This window comes from Leptidea sinapis, chromosome Z, assembly GCF_905404315.1.
Source record: "Leptidea sinapis chromosome Z, ilLepSina1.1, whole genome shotgun sequence".
NCBI lineage: Eukaryota > Metazoa > Arthropoda > Insecta > Lepidoptera > Pieridae > Leptidea > Leptidea sinapis.
Genome location: NC_066312.1, coordinates 667,582 through 672,920, shown reverse-complemented (window position 1 = coordinate 672,920; position 5,339 = coordinate 667,582). Strand labels below are relative to the sequence as shown.

At 37.5% G+C, this 5,339-nt stretch overlaps 1 long non-coding RNA gene across 1 annotated transcript; it reads right to left on the bottom strand.

The window, feature by feature from the left end:
• Window positions 1–266: 266 nt before the first annotated feature.
• LOC126978757 (uncharacterized) lies at window positions 267–3,696 on the bottom strand. Its single transcript, XR_007732695.1, has 3 exons — window positions 3,594–3,696; window positions 2,176–2,447; window positions 267–602 (listed from the first exon to the last, which is right to left on the bottom strand). It is a non-coding gene; the product is annotated as an uncharacterized LOC126978757 (long non-coding RNA).
• Between the last annotated feature and the right edge of the window lie 1,643 nt (window positions 3,697–5,339).

The following is a 5,339-nucleotide window of genomic DNA, read 5'->3' as shown; positions in this document are numbered from 1 at the left end:
ATTTGTGATGTGAGTGTGTGTGGTGTTAAACGATTACAGGACGAGGACTATCTCGTCGGGCTTGTATCAAAATAAATTTACAGTAGACATATTCTCTCTTTCATAAATATACAATACAATGTACATACTTACACTTACTTACTTAATTATAAAGTTATATACGAGTATAACACGTAAACAATGTTTGAAGGCGGTAGTAACGTTCTAATTAGAGGTTGTTAAGTATAGGTAGGCATAGGCACTGTAAATAAAGCATCGTTTTAATAAGGAACATATTATTATGAATCTATGTCGGAGTCGAATCCTGCCCCGTTGTAAATGTCTCTGTTGTGTTTCTTGCGACCAATGTGTGGTGGGATACCAGGGTCATTATTTATGAGTTCTGGTGGCGGCAGCTCTTGAGGCGGCATCCCTGGTAATTCAGGAGGTGTAGCGAAGTGAGGAAAACCTGGAGCAGGAGCGTGCGGTGTTGCAATCAAAGCGTAGTTGTTGTTCAAACGGGATTTCTTGACCCGGTAGGGCGACTCATACTCCTGCAATATCTCAATCAAGTGGTCGATGTCGGAAGCCAAATGTTGAATTTCACTTAAATGGAGGATGTGCTGAAAAGTTTGTATTATTTTATTTAGTAATAAAAGTATTTAATTATAGTTACCTCACTATTAGGGGCAATTTGAAGCTATAAGCATATGAAATCGGGGCAAACGAAGCAGAAATCTTCAATCAAATCTGATCCATTCTGTCAGGTCAAAAATGACACGTTGAATGTAAATAATTATATTATATTATGGTAAATAACTCATTGGCTCGTTTTATATCAAAATGAACAGCTTCTTCACTTTACAAATTAGTTTAATTTCAATCTATGGAAAGTACGACTAGGCTATAAAAATGTGCCACCTAGCGAGGCGGTGTCACAACTATTACAGGAGGGTTCTCCACCTATCGATCATTAAAATCGAGGCATCTGCCATCCGAGTCACTGCACATCTCAGTAACGGCCGAGCCAACCAGATACCAGCATCACGTTGAACATAGACCCGACGTACTTGATGCTGCTTTATTTAAAAATGCACGATCTAGACTCAGACCACCGGCCGGTCATTGTAAGCCTAGGCCCGCCCGCTAACTACTAGCCATCCACTAACATAGTGATCGACTCGGCAACGATTGGAGAAGGAACTCGAGACCACAACGTCCGAGCAACTGGATTCAATACCTGAACGTCATTGACTCGGTTGAAGTAGCTCAGAACGCTATCTCCTCTGTGACATGCCACATCCAAAACACGATGCCACCTGCCACCAGAGGTCAGGGATCTGGCCACTGAGGAGCGCTGAACCACTAGATACTAATAGGTATCCCACAATCGAGAATAGTTGACATGTCCGCTGCCTAGCGAGTGGTAAGGAAACAGATAGCAGAACTCCACGGCGATATTTAGGACCGCTTGCTCAGCAAATTCACGCCCTGGCATGTAATGTTCTGGAAGATGCCTCGCTAATTTAAACAGGAGCACCCACAATACCTGGACTGACACCGGCCCTCAATGACGAGGAAAAGGCGGAGTACCTTGGCGACAGTCTCGTGAGTGAGTACACTCCGACCAAGCCCACATTAATGAAGTGAATACTCACATCCACATTCCTTCACAAATATACACACACACATACATACATCATCGTTCTCCTTCTGGCCAGTTAGGCTCTAGATAGCCGTGGTACTTTATCACCGCTGATCACGTGGTACGTTTCATCCATGCCGGAGGTATTAAAGGGTATACAGCCATTTAAAAGGCTGTGATTCTTCTTTTTTTTATAAAATAAGGGACGAGACGAGCAGGACGTTCAGTTGATGGTAATTGATACGCCCTGCCCATAAGTATGTAGTACTGCTCAGAATTCTTGAAAAACACAAAATTTCTGAGTGGCAGTACAATTGCGCTCGTTACCTTGAGACATAAGTCTCATTTGCCCAGTAATTTCACTAGCTACGGCGCCCTTCAGACCGGAACACAGTACCTAATGCTGCACTGCAGAAATAGGCCGTTGTGGTGGTCACCGTGTCGAGAGTGTGGGTTGCGGTGATCGCTTACCTTCAAGTGACCCACGCGTACCCTATTTACTCCTCCTTTTCCATAAAAAAAAACTTTTTTTTTAATCATTAATCCCATACCTTATGCTTATCATACACAAAAATATTTGTACTCGATAGAGTATACAACCGAATAATTCTCGAGAACTTAGTTTGTATTTTGTAAATGTTTTCGCCCACGTTGTAGCTGTCATCATCGGTGTACTCATCTTTCAATACTACTACTCGGTTCACGTTTGTCATGGCTGATAGAAGAAGCTCTCTAATCAGAAAATGAATTTTACTTCTCATTCGATAATATGTCCACAAATTCCAATAACCATACGGTACTGAGTCACATCTCTCCACAAGATCTGCAAAAATACACCTGTCAATGCACTACAGTACAAAGATATTTTTTATTATTATTTCTGATACTACATTATACACTACTACCACAGTGGTATTTTGCCATAAAAAACTTCTCTTCGACATCGGTTACATATGTTATTGCCCTCTACCAAAGTTTCCACTAGTGATTGCCATCATTTTCTATATGTAGTTGTAGTGTAGTCTGTTCTTTACCATGAAGACCCATTTTTTTTAATCAGCATACCGTCTCATTCTTTTACGCTTTTCTCTTCTTTTACCATCTCGGTGGTACCGCAAAGTGACATCTTAATATCATTTATTATTTTAATTTCATAATATATTACTAAACATAAGACACGTGCAGCTTATATATCTATTTATTTGTGCTTCATATTCACAATTATTTTCTAGAGTCTACTCTGACCGACTCTGTGGCCATTAGCCCACTATATTTGCTGGTATGTCTCAGACGTACTCGTATGGTCCACAAGTCCACAATGTCAATATACATCAGCTGAATGCTGTAGTTGTACCCCACAAGTGAGGATTTTTCATAACTTCTTTGATAGATCAAAATATTTTCCAAGCGCTGCTAATTTTGATGTCTATTTCCGTGCGATTTAATTTTCTAAATAACGTTTTATAAAATCACAAACAAATAAAGGTGGCTAAACTACAACGAGTCAATAAATTTAAATTTGAATAAGATTTAAATATTATATATTATATTTGATATGTTTATCTAATATGACGGACGACTTACATTATTAAATATAACTACATAAATAAATTTTATTAATTATAACCATTTTTACAATACATTTTTTGATGGAAAGTGAAAACCTGCTAGCCATCGACATCAATTCAAAACGTCAGCACCTACAAGGATTCGAACCTCGGACTGCCAACTAGGGTAACTAGCCACTGGGCTATAAAGTCGCAACTACGAAGTTGCAGTGGAACAGATTTCAGTAGGTAAAGAAAGAATCATGGGACCGTTTAAAAAGAGTATCAATGACTCGAGCGTGGCTAGAAATAACAATTGAGGTGAATAATTGATGGAAATGTGGGAGTTCCTCTCTGAGATGTAAGCGTTGTGGTTTATGTGTACCTCCGTACCCATTGAAGAGAGGTTCATTAGTACTTACGTAATAAGTAATACAGAGAAAAGAACTTAACCAACACTCTGAGCTGTTTCTCAGCCATTATTAACAATGTGGTACTTCTGTCCATAGTTTTCTTCATTATTTATTGCCAACAAAATTGATTGGTCGTAAAATTAATAGCTTCGCTAATAAGAAATAGTTAGTAAATGCTGTAAAACCCATTTCACTGATTCTAATCACCAGATAAAGATATTTTATTGTATTCATCAGGATTAATCAAGCTACGAGTAGAGTAGAAGACGGCTATACGCTCTATTTATGACCTTTTTATTAAAGGAAGAGAAATCCAAACAATCGTACAGGTCACCTGATGCTAAGTGATCACCGCCGCCCAAATTCTCTCACCAGATGAATCACATATGCGTTGCCGGCTTAAACATAGGTCGTTAAAAATCATTAAAGAGAAAAATCTAAGGTATCTCATCCTCATCCTACTATACTACAACGAACAGTAACGAATATAATGATTTACATCATGATGTACACTCGGTAAGAGATTGACTAAAATAATTACGGCTACGTAATTAGTACCACACACACAAGTTGTAGTACCAACATTCATATTTTTCGTATCATTTTACTTGGCACTCTCGATAACGAAACACACAATTTTAAAGTTGTTTTAATAAAAGATGCTTAAAAATATTCTAATGTCAGTATTTCCCCTTCTATTTAGGACAGGTGTCGGGGGATGGGAAGGAGAAGGCGTGCTAGCCCGCCCCTAGCCCGTGCTAACATCCTCTATCTCTTTCACACTTTCAAATATTGATTTGGGGCTTCCGGAACGGTAACAGAATAAAAACTTACTGTAACAAATAAACGATCAAACCAACCGCGGCTCTTAAAACATTAACTTACTTACATAATTAAAAATATGTGCCACTGTTATCTAATATCTGATGACGATGTTGATAATAAGTTCAATAAATAATAACTTCCTAAGGGCATACATAATTTTTTCCTTACGAGACGTATCGTATAGAAAGGAATGCAGATCCCTATACCTTTAAAAGTCTATGTTCATATTCAAAAGGAAGGTAAAAGGATTAAGCTGACCGTATTATGAGAAATGACTTTAATTTTAATTCATATCATTTAATTGATTACTATTCGGAAAAGTCGAGTTCGCAACTTGTATGATGGGCCACGAAATACCAATTCCTTCACAAATAATATTTCTTGCGATTTCAAAGAATTGTTAAAAAGTGTCTGTGTGGTTGAGGTTACTTTAGCATCTATGACCTATGGACAGGTCACATATTGATCTTGTCAACTGGCTCGTAGATTATTACGTTCAAAAAGTGATCGAAAAATCCTATTTGGAGTAATATTTAAAAATACTTGAAGTTTGAGAAGTACGTAATAAATGCGCCTTGTTTTCCGCTCTGAAGCTAATTGCATGAAGAATAGAGTTTTATCAAGTACGACTTTTATAAAACCGAATAATAAGTTTAATGTGAACTTAATTAAAAAAATAACACAAAATAAAGCATATAAACACAAAACAAATATGTTTTACATCTGCAACTGTAGAAGAGTTGCTTTTGCTAGTCATAAAATGTGAACGTACATTTTCGCAATTGTAGATGATTTTTCTAAACAAATACCCTCGATTGGCATAATCGAGAGTGACAAAAAATGTAATACTTACATTTCTACTTCCATTTTCATCGTGATGTTAAGTTGGATTTAATTGTAAAAATATACAAAAGCTTATGAGCTTTATCA